The sequence below is a fragment of the Pongo abelii genome, chromosome 10 (assembly GCF_028885655.2).
Source record: "Pongo abelii isolate AG06213 chromosome 10, NHGRI_mPonAbe1-v2.0_pri, whole genome shotgun sequence".
NCBI lineage: Eukaryota > Metazoa > Chordata > Mammalia > Primates > Hominidae > Pongo > Pongo abelii.
The window spans coordinates 77,299,448-77,319,870 of NC_071995.2; the positions used below are offsets into that span (position 1 = coordinate 77,299,448).

The 20,423-nt window shown below is 35.8% G+C and overlaps 1 protein-coding gene across 6 annotated transcripts in view; it reads left to right on the forward strand.

Moving 5' to 3' along the window:
* SYT1 (synaptotagmin 1) overlaps positions 1-20,423 on the forward strand; it is a 590,207-nt gene that overhangs the window by 228,733 nt on the left and 341,051 nt on the right. For 2 of the 6 annotated variants that reach the window (XM_054526599.2, XM_054526596.2), the window contains one exon: positions 14,476-14,517. The gene's annotated coding sequence lies outside the window, so the exon portion shown is untranslated. 6 annotated transcript variants of the gene reach the window in all.

Sequence of the window (20,423 nt, forward strand, 5' to 3'; positions counted from 1 at the left end):
TGTTAAAAATTAAATTTATAAAGTTTTATCCCACTTACATCTATTTAATTACTTTAAAACCAACAGCATTAAGCTAGTCATATTTGTGAAAGATTTACTCAAGTCACATGAACTTGAAAAGCCTTTGAGTTTGTTACCATATTTCTAGCAGTTTTAAAAGTATTTAATTCATGAGAACTAATTTTTCTTTAAGCCAATTTGAAATTCTTCCAAGGAATTTTATCCCATGTAGATACAACTTACACCATACATGCACACATGTATAAACATATACAAACATACAAATAGGACACAAACAAACATATTATAGTTTTTATTTTAAAACTTTAGACAGATACAATAATATAAAACTCACCAATTTATAAAGTATTAACCAAGTTAATACTACCTGTTTACAATGGTCAAAACCCTTTATCAATATTAATAGAAAAGACCTTTAAGATTTTTCATTTACTTTAAATTTTTAGATAGCTTTTTTTCCCTGAGTATATAATTCCATTTTAGCTTAGGAGAGAAGGCAGATAAATTCTTATTATGATCTGAGTATGAACCAGAGCCCTAAAACAAAGGTATATCTATAAGAAACTCAACAGCAAAAATAATTCTCATGACCTAAATTAATAAGCCTTTTAATGGCTTTAACCAAGTGTCTAAAGTTAGAGCAAAAAGATACAGGCTGTTGAAAATCCAAAGCCACTCCCAAAAGAAAGGCAGTCAAAAAGAAAGAAAAGCTTTGCTTGCCAAAAATTGGGTACAACCCACATTTCTGTCCAGCCATATTTGTGGGTCTCTCAACCTTTTGTTAGGCCACCCATACATGAGGGCCTAATAACCTGTGTGCCCTCAATAGACAAAATGTTTAAAAAAGACAACAGTTGGTAAGACAAACAGGAGAGGAGCCAAGATGGCCGAATAGGAACAGCTCCGGTCTACAGCTCCCAGCGTGAGCGACGCAGAAGATGGGTGATTTCTGCATTTCCATCTGAGGTACCGGGTTCATCTCACTAGGGAGTGCCAGACAGTGGGTGCAGGTCAGTGGGTGTGCACACCATGCGCCAGCCAAAGAAGGGCGAGGAATTGCCTGACTCTTCTTGAAGCACAAGGGGTCAGGGAGATCCCTTTCCTAGTCAAAGAAAGGGGTGACAGACCGCACCTAGAAAATCGGGTCACTCCCACCCGAATACTGCACTTTTCCGACGGGCTTAAAAAACGGCACACCAGGAGATTATATCCTGCACCTGGCTCAGAGGGTCCTACGCCCACAGAGTCTCCCCGATTGCTAGCACAGCAGTCTGAGATCAAACTGCAAGGTGGCAGCCAGGCTGGGGGAGGGGCGCCCGCCATTGCCCAGGCTTGCTTAGGTAAACAAAGCAGCCAGGAGCTCGAACTGGGTGGAGCCCATCACAGCTCAAGGAGGCCTGCCTGCCTCTGTAGGCTCCACATCTGGGGGCAGGGCACAGACAAACAAAAAGACAGCAGTAACCTCTGCAGACTTAAATGTCCCTGTCTGACAGCTTTGAAGAGAGCAGTGGTTCTCCCAGCGTGCAGCTGGAGATCTGAGAACGGGCAGACTGCCTCTTCAAGTGGGTCCCAGACACCTGACCCCTGAGCAGCCTAACTGGGAGGCACCCCCCAGCAGGGGCAGACTGACACCTCACATGGCCAGGTACTCCAACAGACCTGCAGCTGAGGGTCCTGTCTGTTAGAAGGAAAACTAACAAACAGAAAGGACATCCACACCAAAAACCCATCTGTACATCACCATCATCAAAGACCAAAAGTAGATAAAACCACAAAGATGGGGAAAAAACAGAGCAGAAAAACTGGAAACTCTAAAAAGCAGAGCGCCTCTCCTCCTCCAAAGGAACGCAGTTCCTCACCAGCAAGGGAACAAAGCTGGATGGAGAATGACTTTGACGAGCTGAGAGAAGGCTTCAGACGATCAAATTACTCCGAGCTATGGGAGGATATTCAAACCAAAGGCAAAGAAGTTGAAAACTTTGAAAAAAATTTAGAAGAATGTATAACTAGAATAACCAATACAGAGAAGTGCTTAAAGGAGGTGATGGAGCTGAAAACCAATGCTCAAGAACTACATGAAGAATGCAGAAGCCTCAGGAGCCAATGCGATCAAATGGAAGAAAGGGTATCAGCGATGGAAGATGAAATGAATGAAATGAAGCGAGAAGGGAAGTTTAGAGAAAAAAGAATAAAAAGAAATGAGCAAAGCCTCCAAGAAATATGGGACTATGTGAAAAGACCAAATCTACGTCTGATTGGTGTACCTGAAAGTGACAGGGAGAATGGACCCAAGTTGGAAAACACTCTGCAGGATATTATCCAGGAGAACTTCCCCAATCTAGCAAGGCAGGCCAACATTCAGATTCAGGAAATACAGAGAATGCCACAAAGATACTCCTTGAGAAGAGCAACTCCAAGACATAATTGTCAGATTCACCAAAGTTGAAATGAAGGAAAAAATGTTAAGGGCAGCCAGAGAGAAAGGTCGGGTTACCCTCAAAGGGAAGCCCATCAGACTAACAGCAGATCTCTCGGCAGAAACTCTACAAGCCAGAAGAGAGTGGGGGCCAATATTCAACATTCTTAAAGAAAAGAATTTTCAACCCAGAATTTCATATCCAGCCAAACTAAGCTTCATAAGTGAAGGAGAAATAAAATCCTTTACAGACAAGCAAATGCTGAGAGATTTTGTCACCACCAGGCCTGCCCTAAAAGAGCTCCTGAAGGAAGCACTAAACATGGAAAGGAACAACCGGTACCAGCCGCTGCAAAATCATGCCAAAATGTGAAGACCATCGAGACTAGGAAGAGACTGCATCAACTAACGAGCAAAATATCCAGCTAACATCATAATGACAGGATCAAATTCACACATAACAATATTAACTTTAAATGTAAATGGACTAAATGCTCCAATTAAAAGACACAGACTGGCAAATTGGATAAAGAGTCAGGACCCATCAGTGTGCTGTATTCAAGAAACCCATCTCATGTGCAGAGACACACATAGGCTCAAAATAAAAGGATGGAGGAAGATCTACCAAGCAAATGGAAAGCAAAAAAACGCAGGGGTTGCAATACTACTCTCTGATAAAACAGACTTTAAACCAACAAAGATCAAAAGAGACAAAGAAGGCCATTACATAATGGTAAAGGGATCAATTCAACAACAAGAGCTAACTATCCTAAATATATATGCACCCAATACAGGAGCACCCAGATTCATAAAGCAAGTCCTGAGTGACCTACAAAGAGACTTAGACTCCCACACATTAATAATGGGAGACTTTAACACCCCACTGTCAACATTAGACAGATCAACGAGACAGAAAGTCAACAAGGATACCCAGGAATTGAACCCACCTCTGCACCAAGCAGACCTAATAGACATCTACAGAACTCTCCACCCCAAATCAACAGAATATACATTTTTTTCAGCACCACACCACACCTGTTCCAAAATTGACCACATACTTGGAAGTAAAGCTCTCCTCAGCAAATGTAAAAGAACAGAAATTATAACAAACTATCTCTCAGATCACAGTGCAATCAAGCTAGAACTCAGGATTAAGAATCTCACTCAAAACCGCTCGACTACATGGAAACTGAACAACCTGCTCCTGAATGACTGCTGGGTACATAACGAAATGAAGGCAGAAATAAAGATGTTCTTTGAAACCAACAAGAACAAAGACACAACATACCAGAATCTCTGGGACACATTCAAAGCAGTGTGTAGAGGGAAATTTATAGCACTAAATGCCCACAAGAGAAAGCAGGAAAGATCCAGAATTCACACCCTAACATCACAATTAAAAGAACAAGAAAAGCAGAGCAAACACATTCAAAAGCTAGCAGAAGGCAAGAAATAACTAAAATCAGAGCAGAACTGAAGGAAATAGAGACACAAAAAACCCTTCAAAAAATTAATGAGTCCAGGAGCTGGTTTCTTGAAAGGATCAACAAAATTGATAGACCGCTAGCAAGACTAATAAAGAAAAAAAGAGAAGAATCAAATGGACACAATAAAAAATGATAAAGGGGATATCAACACCTATCACACAGAAATACAAACCACCATCAGAGAATACTACAAACACCTCTACGCAAATAAACTAGAAAATCTAGAAGAAATGGATAAATTCCTTGACACATACACTCTCCCAAGATTAAACCAGGAAGAAGTTGAATCTCTGAATAGACCAATAACAGGAGCTGAAATTGTGGCAATAATCAATAGCTTACCAACCAAAAAGAGTCCAGGACCAGATGGATTCACAGCCGAATTCTACCAGAGATACAAGGAGGTACTGGTACCATTCCTTCTGAAACTATTCCAATCAATAGAAAAAGAGGGAATCCTCCCTAACTCATTTTATGAGGCCAGCATCATCCTGATACCAAAGCCAGGCAGAGACACAACCAAAAAAGAGAATTTTAGACCAATATCCTTGATGAACATTGATGCAAAAATCCTCAATAAAATACTGGCAAACAGAATCCAGCAGCACATCAAAAAGCTTATCCACCATGATCAAGTGGGCTTTATCCCTGGGATGCAAGGCTGGTTCAATATACACAAATCAATAAATGTAATCCAGCATATAAACAGAACCAAAGACAAAAACCACATGATTATCTCAATAGATGCAGAAAAGACCTTTGACAAAATTCAACAACGCTTCATGCTAAAAACTCTCAATAAATTAGGTATTGATGGGACGTATCTCAAAATAATAAGAGCTATCTATGACAAACCCACAGCCAATATCATACTGAATGGGCAAAAACTGGAAGCATTCCCTTTGAGAAATGGCACAAGACAGGGATGCCCTCTCTCACCACTCCTATTCAACATAGTGTTGGAAGTTCTGGCCAGGGCAATTAGACAGGAGAAGGAAATAATGGGTATTCAATTAGGAAAAGAGGAAGTCAAATTGTCCCTGTTTGCAGATGACATAATTGTGTATCTAGAAAACCCTATTGTCTCAGCCCAAAATCTCCTTAAGCTGATACACAACTTCAGCAAAGTCTCAGGATACAAAATCAATGTACAAAAATCACAAGCATTCTTATACACCAACAACAGACAAACAGAGAGCCAAATCATGAGTGAACTCCCATTCACAATTGCTTCAAAGAGAATAAAATACCTAGGAATCCAACTTACAAGGGATGTGAAGGACCTCTTCAAGGAGAACTACCAACCACTGCTCAAGGAAATAAAAGAGGATACAAACAAATGGAAGAACATTCCATGCTCATGGGTAGGAAGAATCAATATCGTGAAAATGGCCATACTGCCCAAGGTAATTTACAGATTCAATGCCATCTCCATCAAGCTACCAATGACTTTCCTCACAGAATTTGAAAAAACTATTTCAAAGTTCATATGGAACCAAAAAAGAGCCCGAATCGCCAAGTTAATCAATCCTAAGCCAAAAGAACAAAGCTGGAGGCATCACACTACCTGACTTCAAACTATACTACAAGGCTACAGTAACCAAAACAGCATGGTACTGGTACCAAAACAGAGATATAGATCAATGAAACATAACAGAGCCCTCAGAAATAATGCCGCATATCTACAAGTATCTGATCTTTGACAAACCTGAGAAAAACAAGCAATGGGGAAAGGATTCCCTATTTAATAAGTGGTGCTGGGAAAACTGGCTAGCCATATGTAGAAAGCTGAAACTGGATCCCTTCCTTACACCTTATAAAAAGTCAATTCAAGACGGATTAAAGACTTAAACGTTAGACCTAAAACCATAAAAACCCTAGAAGAAAACCTAGGCATTACCATTCAAGACATAGGCATGGGCAAGGACTTCATGTCTAAAACACCAAAAGCAATGGCAACAAAAGTCAAAATTGACAAATGGAATCTAATTAAACTAAAGAGCTTCTGCACAGCAAAAGAAACTACCATCAGAGTGAACAGGCAACCTACAAAATGGGAGAAAATTTTCACAACCTACTCATCTGACAAAGGGCTAATATCCAGAATCTACAATGAACTCCAACAAATTTACAAGAAAAAAACAAAGAACCCCATCAAAAAGTGGGCAAAGGATATGAACAGACACTTCTCAAAAGAAGACATTTATGTAGCCAAAAAACACATGAAAAAATGCTCACCATCACTGGCCATCAGAGAAATGCAAATTAAAACCACAATGAGATACCATCTCATACCAGTTAGAATGGCAATCATTAAAAAGTCAGGAAACAACAGGTGTTGGAAAGGATGTGGAGAAATAGGAACACTTTTACACTGTTGGTGGGACTATAAACTAATTCAACCATTGTGGAAGTCAGTGTGGCGATTCCTCAGGGATCTAGAACTAGAAATACCATTTGACCCAGCCATCCCATTACTGGGTATATACCCAAAGGACTATAAATCATGCTGCTATAAAGACACATGCACACCTATGTTTATTGCGGCATTATTCACAATAGCAAAGACTTGGAACCAACCCAAATGTCCAACAATGATAGACCGGATTAAGAAAACGTGGCACATATACACCATGGAATACTATGCAGCCATAAAAAATGATGAGTTCATGTCCTTTATAGGGACATGCATGAAATTGGAAATCATCATTCTCAGTAAACTATCGCAAGAACAAAAAACCAAACACCGCATATTCTCACTCATAGGTGGGAATTGAACAGTGAGAACACATGGACACAGGAAGGGGAACATGACACTCTGGGGACTGTTGTGGGGTGGGGGGAGGGGGGAGGGATAGCATTGGGAGATATACCTAATGCTAGATGACGAGTTAGTGGGTGCAGCGCACCAGCATGGCACATGTATACATATGTAACTAACCTGCACATTGTGCACATGTACCCTAAAACCTAAAGTATAATAATAAATAAATAAATAAAAGACAAACAGGAAAACAAAAGCCATTCATGAGAGGGAAAATGATCATTATCAAATGAGTACCCCAAAAGTCAAGAGTTATACAAATTCAAAACAAATAATTCAAACAAATTCTTATAAACTAATTCTTACAAATATTTATCTCCTGAGCTAAAGAAATGTACTGAAAAAAAATGGAGGTGGATTCAGAGAAGGGAAGTTTGAAACTCTGGAGCTCAGAGATCCAAAAACTTTTCTCATTTAAAAGGATTTTAACTTCGTTCTAAAACTGATTCTTATTATTTTAATATTGCCAAAGGAGTCTTTAAGGGTAACAGTTATACTTACTTGTGTCTCTTCTTTTTTTTAATTTGATCTTTTCATAGATAGCAATAGTTAAGATGAGAGTTTTTCTACATATAACCAATATATTTATTACAAATGATTCAAATCAATAAAAGACTTCATTTATAGGCATGTTTTTACCAGCAAATCCAAATTTGAAGGAAAAAGAGACAAGGAGTGACTCTTGCCACTCTTACTCAACTGGGCTCTAAAGGCAGAGATCTGGGAATACTGACCTTGGTAAAAATTCTTACCTTTCTTGGCTGGCTTTTTTGTCAGTTGTCCCAGGGTCCCATTTACAGCCTCTAAACTGAGCAGAGTGATTTGTTCTCCTTCCTGGGGTCACCAAAACTGTTAGGGACAAAGGCAACTTTTCTCCCTCTTCCTTCTGAAGATTCAATAATTTGTGTCTATAAAACCAACTGACAAGAGACAGATTAACAGGGTAAAAACACATACAAATTTATCTGCCTGCAACTTTTGTTTGCTTTATTAATATAGATAGATGTAAATTTCTTTTACAAAAGAATAGGTTTTTCAGAGCTATGCTTGTGTCTGCAGCCCCTCTGAACAGCCGTCTCAAAATATGCCAAAGAGGTACACTCTGGGGTGATGTATTTTGGTTTCCTGCATTGGTCAGGTGGAACAATATACCAGCTAGCAAGGCTCTTTTGATCTCCTGAGAGACACTTTGCTAAGTGTGATTAATGCTTTAACAGATGTAGTCCAGAGGATACGTTTCTTAACACTTCCTGGGGCAACTGAGGAATATTACACTGCAGAGATGATGTTTAGTTGAACCTTGAGGGATGAGACAGAGTTTCCCCTTGAAAGAAGGCATTTTAGGTGAAATAAGCAGTATGTTAAAAGGAACAGAGGAATGCAACAATATGACCCATTTGGAGGAAAGAAACTAGGTCTGATTGGAAGGAAGAATCATGAAAGATCAGGGTAGATACTGGCGGGGCAGCTATTAAAGGAGTTTGAGCAGGGGCATGACATCTTCACATTGGAAGCAATGTGGGAGTCGAATTAAATTTAGTACCCAGTTGAGATAAAAGTCCATTGCCGTATTCACAGTGAGGTGGGACAAAGGCAGAGTCAGAGAGATTAAGAGGCTGGGAAAGATTGAAGTGATTTTTAGGAATCAGAATTCACATCAGTTGATGACAAGTACAGAAGGGCACAATAGCAAGAAGAAGAAGTAAATGATAATTTCTAGATGCCATTAGTCACAATCAAGTATGGAAGAGACATTATTGACTGAGGTTGAATCAGGGCAGAGAAGATAATATACCTGATTTTGGAAGTGTTGCATGTAAAGGGGCTTCGATTTCAGCTAGTTACATAATTGGGAATCTTTACAAAAGCAGGAAGGATGAAGCCACAGATGTGGATGTAATTACTAAAAGTAGAAGAGGTAGAGTGAAAAGGCACATGGGATGAAGCAAAAGCAACATTTGAGACTGTCCAAAGAATACAGGTATATTCCCTTACTGCAGTAGTCAAAGTCCACAAGACCCTGAATAGGCCTGGTCCCTCTTAACTAGTCTGAGGGCTATCAGCCATACATCCAGTATATAAGCATATATTCCTTGGTTTAAAAAATTAAAATAATATATTATCATCCTCTAAGATGCATGAGACTGCCAGAATGACCTGTTAGCCAGAGGTCATTGATATCATCTATCCACAAGAGATTAAACCTCTGAGGTATTAGAAAGCAGTTTTTGGAGGGGCTATAGAAAGAAATGTTTCCCTTTTCTTATGACTCCCTATAGCAGCTGGTATCACTATAAAATACTATGTAATCTATGAAAGTCCCTCTAGAAAAACCAATACACTCACAAACTGAAGCTAAGATTTTGTCAAATGAGGCCTTACCCAGCTTTATTCAAGAAATAAGCAGCCCTATTGACTTCTGGGAAATGACCTATTTGTCTTCTCCTCCAAGGAATAGTAGTAAAACTATAACAACTGTACATTTATATTTAATAATGATAGAAAATTTAAAGTTTCAAGTATCCTGCTTAGAGATGGAAAGCCAGGACTCCCAAAGCTACATTGCTAGTTCCTAACTAGGGAAAAGCTTAGTTTCTTCGCCTTCTTTAGTGTGAAACAAGAGCCCATTTTGGGTGTGTGCATGTGAGCATGCATATTATTCACACATACACATTTACCTGAGATCTACCAGACATTGCACGGTCTTTTAAAAACTTGTTTTGCTTTCCTGAAATGTTTTCTATTTTGTTTTCTCCTACTCTCTCTGGGCTTATGTTTTATCTCAGGCACCATTTAATGAGTTTCTATGCTGCTCAAAACCATAGAAGTTTCACATTCTTCATTTCATTTTATTTTTCAATATTTATATGAATGAGATGTTAACATCCACTTTTATACACGAATCTCCCTCTGGAAAAGGCTCAACAACTTGCCCAAAGTAAGTCTTTCTGACACTAAAGCCATCACTTCTTCCATGACACTGTCATCTCCAAATGAGCTGGGTAGAAAGTGGCCCCTAATAATTCTAAGTTACCTTGAACCTCTTTATTCCAGAATTCATCATCTATTAACAAAATTTTTTGTATGTCAATAATAAAACTAGAAATGAAAAATCTCAAAGTACTAGCAAGAAGAGCCCAGTAAGTATGAAACACCCAGCAAAAGAAACTATTTATATTGGCTAGATCTAAATTTGTCTGTCAGTTAATATTATTTATGTTACCCCATCTCAAAGGGTATACTAGAATTTCAAGTTATAAAGATGTGGTTTCAATTAAATATATTAAAGTAGTTCTCAAAACAGTTATTTTACAGTGTCCATTTATTCACTAAGAAAAAACATTTAATGTTCTGGATAGTGGTGACAGTACAATGTTTCCATCCTTGGGCTCTTGGCCCCAGTCCAATCATAAACATGTTGTACCCTGCTATGGTACAACAGGAGAAAACTACATGTTAGCAGAGGCTCCTGTCAGGACCTGTGAGGAACTGAATCTCTTTGTGAATAAGCAGCTCCTAAGAAAGATCTGATCTAAGCATAACATGATCTCAAAACTTTTGCCTCTCCACATGCCATTTTAGAACCTGTGAACAGCACACTACACAGACTGGTAGCAGAGCAACTTCAACTGGTCCAATGTATGAGTATCGACTTTTTATCCTTTAGAGCTTTACTGCTGCCACTCAAGGGCAAATTGGGAAATAATTCCAAAAAATGCAGCCAATGGTAATTTTCTACATTGTAAGCACAAGAAAGGAGGAAATAAAAGAAAAGATAAATAGGTTACCTTAGTGCTATCCTTAGTAACTCTGTCCAATCTTGGCAATGACAAACCTATATAAACTTTAACTAAATAAAGGCAACGCAGCCAGAAGGTGAATTTTGCTACTTGGCTCACAGTTCTGATCCTGAGAAAATTGTTAATTCCCCCGATGTCACTAAATACTCCCTACCAATTGAGAAATGTATTCATTCAAACAATCCGTTTTCCACATAAAAGAGAAGCTTTAGCACAATAAAGTTCTTTTTGTCTAAACATTATTTATTCATTGCCACTGAGAGTTTTAAAACAATGCAATTTGGAATAAACATATGCCTGGTTAATGTTATCCTTTAGAGAGAAATAAAAATTAATAATTTAAAACCATATAGTTGTAAGGCATCTGGTTTGATAGAAATGTACTCTTGAGGTAGAACAGTGAACAATTACTCAAAAATCAGAAATATTGGAGGAATCACAACTTCTCAGATGGTTAAAGTAGTCTATCTGTAAATACAAAGTAAGGTTTTTAATCCTTAAATAGCTTGTCATTTCTAATAATGTGAAGAATATATTGATAAATATCTTTAAAAGAATGAGGTTTTTTTTAACTTCCGTGTCTGTGTTAAAAACAAACACGGGTACACTTTGAAATAAATTGTCAGTAATGTACTGTGTGATTTTATAAAAATAGCGTAGACACTAATTCCTAATTATGACAGTGACTGGCTTACTGGATTCAACTGGAGATTAATCTAGTTCACATTTTTCAAAGCACAGCACTAATACTCTGGACTCCTAATCCGGATCCTCTAAATTAGAATCCCAGGGGAAGCATTTCCATTCAACATTCCAGGTAATTGTAGGCATGCTAAAGCTTTAGAATCACAGTAATCGTATTTCGCCATAGAAATTTCTGAAGATTTGTCAAATTATTTAACACTTGATTAAATAAATGTACATGTGTTTTGAACTTTAAAGTAATAAAGTAATATATTATTCATATGTTATATATAAGCATATTCAAAAATAGATTTATGTTAAATAATAATAACAAAACATTTGGAGTGCTTCTTTGGAGGTATTGTTTTAAGGAGTAGTTCGTTAATATTATTTTGTTGAGTACTCACAACAACTTTACAAAGTATTATGTTTATCCCCCATTTTATGATGAGGAAAAGAGGTAACTAATTTGAATAAATTGCCTGAGGTCACACACCTAGCAAGTGGCAGACCCAACTTTGGACTCATGCAATCTAGCTTCCAAACCTCTTCTTAACCACCAGGTCATACTATATCTTAAAGGTTTTTCAGTGAAAACTGGTCTGCTAAGAAGTCATAATAATAGGAAATGTTTTAACATATTATTAGTTGAACAAGAGGAATGAAGGTAAGGAGGAGAGAGGAGAGGAAGGAAAAGAAGGAAAGGAGGAGGAGGAGAGAAAGGATCTTACAAAACAATATAGACACAACTGTTTTGCAGTGAAAATATACATAGAAAAAAAAGACTAAAAAGGTATAAACCAAAATACTTATTATCAGATGACGGGGTGGCAGTTATTTACTGTGTTTGCTCTATTTTCCAAATTCCCTAAGAGAATGAATGATCATGGATTGCTCTTATAATCAGAAAACAATAAATGAGTCATTTTACAGGCTGATTACATATGTCTTAGTTGACCTGTTTCATAAATATATGAATTGATTTAGATTTTTAATTATACTTACTACTTAGCTACCTTTAGAACTACATAAATATATAATAACTGTTTTTTAAAAACTTTGAAGGATGGTTGAATCCTTATATGTAAATTCTATATTTTTATATTATATTTAGGTGCTCTATGAAGAAAAAAATACAAACCACACTGTGGCATTAAAATAAGTATGTTATTTCTATATCACTGCAATGGAAAACATTCCAATCTTATTTTGTTCTCCAATATTATGTACATAATGAAATAAATAAGATTATTTATCAATACATTTTATTTTACATTTGTTTTATTATTATGATCAGAATTTATTTTGTTAGAATTCAGAAAAACTGTACCTTAAAATGTAAGGTAAGAACAGATATTGGCACACTGGTGTTCATAGTAGCACTATTCACAAGCATCATTCACAAGCCAAATAATTCATAGCACTTTTCACAAGTACCAAAGGTGGAAGCAACTCCTGTTGCTTCCATCAGTGGATAAGATAAACAAAATGTGGTATAACTGTACAATGGAATATTTTTCAGACTTAAAAAGGAAGGAAGTTCTGACACATGTTACAAAATGGATGAACCTTGGAGACATTATGCTAAGTGAAATAATCCAGTCACAAAAGAACAAATATTATATGATTTCACTTATATGAGGTGACTAGAGTTGTCAAATTCATAGAGACAGAAAGTAGAGTGCTGAAGGAAGGGAAGAATGGAGAGTCAGAGTTCACAAAGTACAGAGTTTTAGGGAAGGTGAAAAGTTCTGAAGATGGAGAGTGGTGTTGGTTGTACAATGTGAATATAGTTAACAGCAAAGAACTGTCCACTTAAAATGGTTAAAATAGTCAAGTTTGTGTTATATATAAATTTCCTCAATAAATAAATAAGCTTGTGGTGGTGGCTTATACATGTAATCTTAGCACTTTGCAAAGTTGAGGTGTGGAGACCACTTGAGAACAGCCTGGGCAACATGGCAAAACCCCATCTCTACAAAAAGTAAAAAAATTAGCCAGGCATGGTGGGGCATGCCTGTAGTCCCAGCTACTCGAGGACTGAGGCCAGAGGATCACTTGAGCCTGACAGGTCGAGGCTACAATGAGCTATGATCACGCCACTGCATTCCAGCCTAGGTGACAGAGTGAAACACTTCCTCAAATAATAAGTAAAATTAAAATAAATTAATTAATTAAATAGTATTTTTTTCATTTGTTATTGCATTCAAGACAGATCACATTCTCAAAATCTTAAAATTACCTATTCATCAGGGTTGTACTCCTAAAGATGCTTTAATAGACATCTTTTTTAGAAACGTTGCATTTATCACCTCCTAATTGGTCTTTGATCATAATATATCCCTGCTTATTGAACTCCTCCTGTGGGTATCATTCACATTATAAATAAAATCCAAATTCTGAAAAAAATGCTTTATAATATTGATCTCTGTGCATAGAAATATACCTACACATATGTCCCCTCTCTCTTTCCTTCTCTCTCTCTCTTTCTCTCTCTCTCTCTCTGTATCTCTCTCTCTGTCCTTCCTACAGCTGCACAGGCTTCTTGCTGTTCCTGGTACATACCAACTTTTTAACATTGACAAACACGTGACACTCAATACTTCCACCCCTAGAAAGCTTCCCCTAGACTTCTGTGTTCCTTTTCAGCAAGGTCATTCCTAAGGGCCCCATCCAAAACAGTGCTGCTTCTAAGATGCAGCCACTCTACACTACAGCCTTCTCTCTGTGTTTCCTCCTTAGCACTTCAATAACTAAAATGTTGTATGGTTCACTTGTGTGTTTTCTTTCTTTCTGTAGTGGAATGTGAGCGCCAGGAGAGCACACATCTCATCTGTCTTGTTACCACTGTATCTCCAGTGTCACAGCACTTAGCACACTGCCTGGTACAAAGTAAATACTCAGCAAATACTGCGTGTGCAACTGTTTGTATAAACATATTCAAAATACCTCATTGACTGTCATTGATATTTGTGGTATAGATAAAATGAGATTGAGGTTTGCAATAGTAAGGATGAGCCATTTCTGAATCAACAAATTGTTAAGTAGGTGGTCATTTGTTCTCTGAGATAATATCCTGATTGTAGGTAATAGAATTTCATAAAATGGACCCAACTTTTTTCTCCACTGAGAAATAATTTGAATATGAGCATTTGTGATGTATTTTCTTAAATGCTTTACATTCATTGTAGCATTTCATCCTCACAACACTATAAGGTAAATATTATTATTGCCATTTTACAGATACAGAAACTGAGGTACACAGAGCCATTTACCCCAGGTCAAGTAAGTATTCAAATTGTATTTCATTATTAGCAATGATTCCCAAGCTAATGCCTTTAAGCAGTATTGACTGTGGCTCTCCCTAAACATAGATAAGTTTTACTTATCGTGGCAGTTTTTTATTACCTATTACATTTAAAATGTGTGCTCATTCAAAAAAGTGAAGACATGAATATTCAAATAAGAAAATAATATAAAAATCATCCCTAATCCTTTAATTAGACATTACCACTTTTAAAATAAATTTTCCTTATCTTTGGGCTTTGCATAGACAACTTAAAATAAATCCAAGTGAAAGAGGAATGAAAATAGCGAGCTAGTAAAATTCCAGAATAAGCAAAGTCCTAAAAGATGTTTTTTTCATTTAACATGTTAAATGTTTTTTTCAATTGTATCCATTCATCTTTTACTTTATGATATGGAATGAGGAGTGAAAGTTTCCTTACTAAAAATTTTTTTTAAAAAACTGACCTGGCAGACAGTAGGTATATTCTTTTATGTAAGTAAATATAAAATTATTTAAAGGGTATTCAAAAAGTTTTAATTGAATAATATAGCATAATATTTATTCCATAAAATAAAAGTATGTTAAGCAGTTATTAATGTTAGATTCATAGTGGCTTCTAATATTTTTAGGGAAATAAGAATGATGTGACCTCTTAGTGTCCAACTCAACTTCCCTGGTTAAACTGTATCTGTGATAATTAATCATATTTTGAGCAGATTTACTCCGAGCAGGCATTTTTCATATGTGTGAAAATGAGCCATAAGAGCTTCAACAGATAATGCCAGAGGATGGAGCTCTTTTAAGAATATGTACTTACCCACACTAGTAGTGCAACCTTACCCTTGGGTCTGTAAATTTCACTTGATAGATATTCCACATGCATACTGTAAGAACATAAGGCAGGAAATATAGAAAAATTGAATGCTCTCACAGTGACAAATAGTAAAATTATACTAAAAATAGCTGCACAGGGATTGTTTTACAGTATTATTATAGGCTGTTGTCACTGGAAAATAGTGTTTTTCTTGCAATACATTGCAATGTTATATGATACGTTATTAAAAAATTATGTTGACATCATTCAATGGAGTCAATTTTTTTTTTTTGTAATTTGGTCTACTCTATTAGACAACACTCATCTCAATATGTCCTTCAAAATACAAAGAATTCTTCTTTCAAATTTAATAGAGATTCAGTGAAAATTATAGAAAGTATATAAATAAGGATTTATGTTGCTTACAAAACTGAATAAAAGATTATCTCTTTAGGGAACTTACAAATTAGGAGGGAGTGGGATTTTTAAAAACACAGTACATGATATATACAATATATATATAGCATGTTCCCTAATCGCTACAAAATCCTAAGGCAATTTAGAGAAAAAAGTGACCATAAAAATTATGATTAGGAAATAATGGGGAGATGCATAAATCCTGTTTCATCAGGGTAATGGCTTTAATTTGGATCCTGAAGTATTAGTAGGCTATTAATAGGCAAGGATCTCTTTATTCCTTACACACATATTAATTTAGCATCATACTATGAACTTGTCCAAGGGCTAGACAGATCAATTGAACAGCACTAACTAAACCCTACTCTAAAGCCTTCTGGTAAACGAATACTAGATAAATTAGGTAAGTTCAGATACTGATAAATTCTATTACAATAATAAGATAGGATAATAGCAAGTTGCTTGAAAGAGTAAGTTTCAAGAAAACTTGAAAGTTGTTTGAAAGAGGGGAGAATTGGGCCTTTTTGTGAGGTACGGCTTTCTGGAAACACAGTATCTGAATAAATATTAAAAGCCAGTCTCAGAGCATTTCAGAAAAAGGAAATAGATTTATTAGAGATTCCGAGATTGAAACAATATTGGTCATGAGTTCAAGAAACAATAACTAGAACAAAACGGCAGTGGGACAGAATGAGGTCAAATTAGAGAGGTAGACACAGATGGTACTGTGCAGGATCAAGGAGATATTCAAGGCAGAAAGAACAGCTAGAGCCAAAATACAATTCAAAACACATAGAGCACAATGGTTGAACATAGGTGGCCATTGGGATCAAATGGCTTGGCTTCAAATTCTAGCTCTTCCACCCCCTGTTTGTTTAGCGTTGACCACATTATCTATTTTTTCGAGCTTCAGCCTTCTCATTTTTAATGCAAAAATAATGATGATGCCCAGCTTCCCATGTGTGATGAGTACTACTTGGTATAATGCATGTACAAGGCTTAGCAACGTGTCCAGCACTAACAAAGTAACCATTCTAGAGTATTTTGGAGAACAGAATTGAGTCCAGTTTAATTGTTACATATAAGGAAGAGTAATGGAAAATGAGTCTACAAATAAAACAGGAGCCAGAGTTAAGCAGAATATGAAACATCAGACTATTTCATAATCAGGAGAAAATCCTTGCACTCCTTTAAGCAGGGAAGTGATGTGTCAGCAGTAGGCTTTGGGTAGATTAATATAGCAATTGTTGACAGAATATTTTGGATATTGGAGATAAGAAAATAAGCAATATGGCAGGGCATGGTGGCTCACGCCTGTAATCCCAGCACTTTGGGAGGCCGAGGTGGGCAGATCACGAGGTCAGGAGATCGAGACCATCCTGGCTAACACGGTGAAACCCTGTCTCTACTAAAAATACAAAAACTTAGCCGGGCATGGTGGCAGGAGCCTGTAGTCCCAGCTACTCAGGAGGCTGAGGCAGGAGAATGGCGAGAACCCGGGAGGCGGAGCTTGCAGTGAGCCGAGATCGCGCCACTGCACTCCAGCCTGGGCGACAGAGCTAGACACCATCTCAAGAAAAAAAAAAAAAAAAAAAAAAAGGCAATTTAATTTGTTCTAAGGTAGAGACCAAAGAGAAGGACTGGATTGCAGACATTGTAGAAGTTAACTTAGCAGGACTTTGTGACTAAATGAATGAGTACAATCTTAGGAGCCTGAAAGAATATATAATTGAAATACAGATGGTGGGGAAGGAACCAGTTTGAGTCAGAAGAAAATGAGTGAACTGTAGACCTGCTGCTCTGAGATTCCTGCAGCTATCCAGCAAGCAGTGGGAAATGCAAGAGTAAACTAAGGGGAAAAGTACTGGTTGGAAATGTAGGTTAACATTCAGATTTCAGCTGCAGCTTTCTGATTGTCGGTTGGATTGTCAAGAGAAGAGAATGAAGATAAAAGAGCAGAATACTAAGGATATAACCCTAAGGTCCAAGTATATTTCACTAACAAGACCAGAAGAATGAGTTTATGAATGAGATAGGCGAGTAATCCACATGGTCAAAAGAAAGCCAGAGAACAGGGATCATATTCTGCATGTCAATTGCTGGATATAAATGATACCTAAATAATGAATTTAAACATTTTAACTCAGATATTCAGTTTATGGCATGGCAAACAACTGATTTAAAAATTGTTTATAATGCTTTTTTTTTTTGCTCATAATGAAAATGATGTAAAAATTCCTGAACTCTGTGTTTTTCCTGTATATATCTAATTTACTTACAAAACTCTCATAGGGAAATATTTTTAATGTTCCATTTTTAAAGCCTAGAATAAGTTCCTAAGGAAACTGTGAAATATTCAGACCCATAATAGCTTCCTAGAAAGTAGTTCTTACTAATATGAAAAAAATTTTTCTTTGACATAATAGCTAAAGGTGATGAAACTGTTTCTTCTTTAAATGACTCTTAGTCTTATGGTGGCATTTAGAAATGCATCTTAAGTGAGGGGTTATCACAAAGTCTTTTTTATCTGCTAGTTTTTCCTCTACTTTACCTTTAATCATAGTAGGAACAAAGTATAAACAAAATCAGCAAATATAAATAAAAATTGTATACATTGTTCTATTTTATTTGTTATTCAACATGTGTCTCACTTTGCATTGTGTAGACCAGAATTCGGGTTCATAGAAAAAAATTCTTTCTTCAAATGAGCATGCTTATTTATATAAATAAAATTACAAATGGAATTAAGAAATAGTAAAACTTCTGTAAGATATTTAATTACTATGACCAAGTATATATTAATAAACTTGAAAATATCAGTGAAATAAATATCTCAAAAACTAGAAATGATCAAAATTAACTCAAGACACATAAAACATAAAGAGTTCAATAAACCAGGAGTAAATTTTATTTTTTATCCAAGAACTTTAGGGCCAGAGAGTTTACTAATGTTATTTTGAAATTCAATTAATAGCTTGTTATAGTGTTTGCATAATATAGAGAAAGTGAAATGGTTATCTATTATTGTTCCTGATGATTACAAAATTTGATCAACAATTTGATCAACAGCATGAAAAAATGTAGTACAATGATGCAGCTATTAACATAGATGAATACAAAAGTATAAAATATATACCAACAAGGTATTTCCAATAATACATTAATGTATTGATGACATAAGATAGGTTTGTTCCAGAAGTTTAAAAAATGCTATCAATGTATTTGATAAAGTTTAATATTCACATTAAAAGTATTACCATTAAAACCAAAATATAGCATACTTACTCTCTCCATTATTTTGGAATAAGAAAAAATTATTCTTTGCAGAGCTCATGCTTATATGCATAGAATACCCCAGAGAGTTATCTGAAAACTGTCAGACATTATTCTTAAAGACTTTAGCTACAAGAATTTAGATACAATATAAATAGCCTAAAAACCAGCAACTTGATGTTATATCACTGATGACTACTTACAAGATGGAAATAATTTATTATCAATTAAGAAAAAAGCTAAAACATACCCAGAAACAATCCTAACAAATCTGTGGGAACTTTACCAAGAAAACTATAAAGCTTCATTTAAAAAACAAAAAACTTAATAAACAGAGAGATGTACTAGATGGGCTACTGGATGGAAACAAATATTGTAAAAATATGAATTCTAAATTTAGAGATTTAATGCAATCTTCAGCAAATTACTAGAATATTGTTAAGAACTTAACATAATTATAAAGTACATTTGGAACAATCAAAGTAGAAAGACAGCTACAATTAAATGACATTACTTTTTTTAATACAAGAAAAAAGAGCAAAGATGAAGATATGCACCAAGCTGATAACAATATAATCTCTTGGGGGTGGAATAAAAAGGGTTTGATGGACGGGTGACGCTATTTCTTTTTTTCTCTATTTCTTTAGTGGGAGTGATTTTTACTTTCTTCTGACTGTATTTTTTAAAAAAGTTGTTAAAGCAATAAAAGCTGAAAATCTAGGGAAATATTTACAACCAATATAACAAATATTTAATATCTTTAATACGTAAACATATGTATCACTTATAATAATAAAAGTATTCTAATAGAAAATTGTATAAATATTATCAGGTAATTGACACTGAAAATAAGAAATTAAAAATTCAATATAACAAAAAAATTTAAAAATAGAGATAGCTTTTTTATCTTTGTAATTTTGTGATTTAAATGTTAAGACTGATAAGGATACAGTGAGAGAGACCCACCCATGCCCCTTGGATAGGAATGTAAAAGGGGAAATGAAAATCTCTGATTGCTGAATCATAATGCATTTTTATTTTCCTTCTCAAACATTTGTGGATTTTAAAAAATTCCATAATATTACACATTATTTCTATATTAAGGAAAATAAAAAGTATTTCAAATTCAAGAAAGTTATGTTTTATGTAAATGCAGCAAGCTAGAACTTTTAAATATAGTATTTCCTTAAAACACTGCTTTTTAAAATTTATTTATGAGTCCTGAACATGGTTATGGTCTCAATTTCTCTCCCCAGTAAGTTCATGCCTAACATTTTAGTCCTTGAAATGGAAATACACAATGTCTTCTCATAAGGATAGTAGATGGTATATATAGTAATAACTATCTCATAACATTAGTAACATCGCAGGAACTTTTCCTTAGTTCAGCTAAAGATG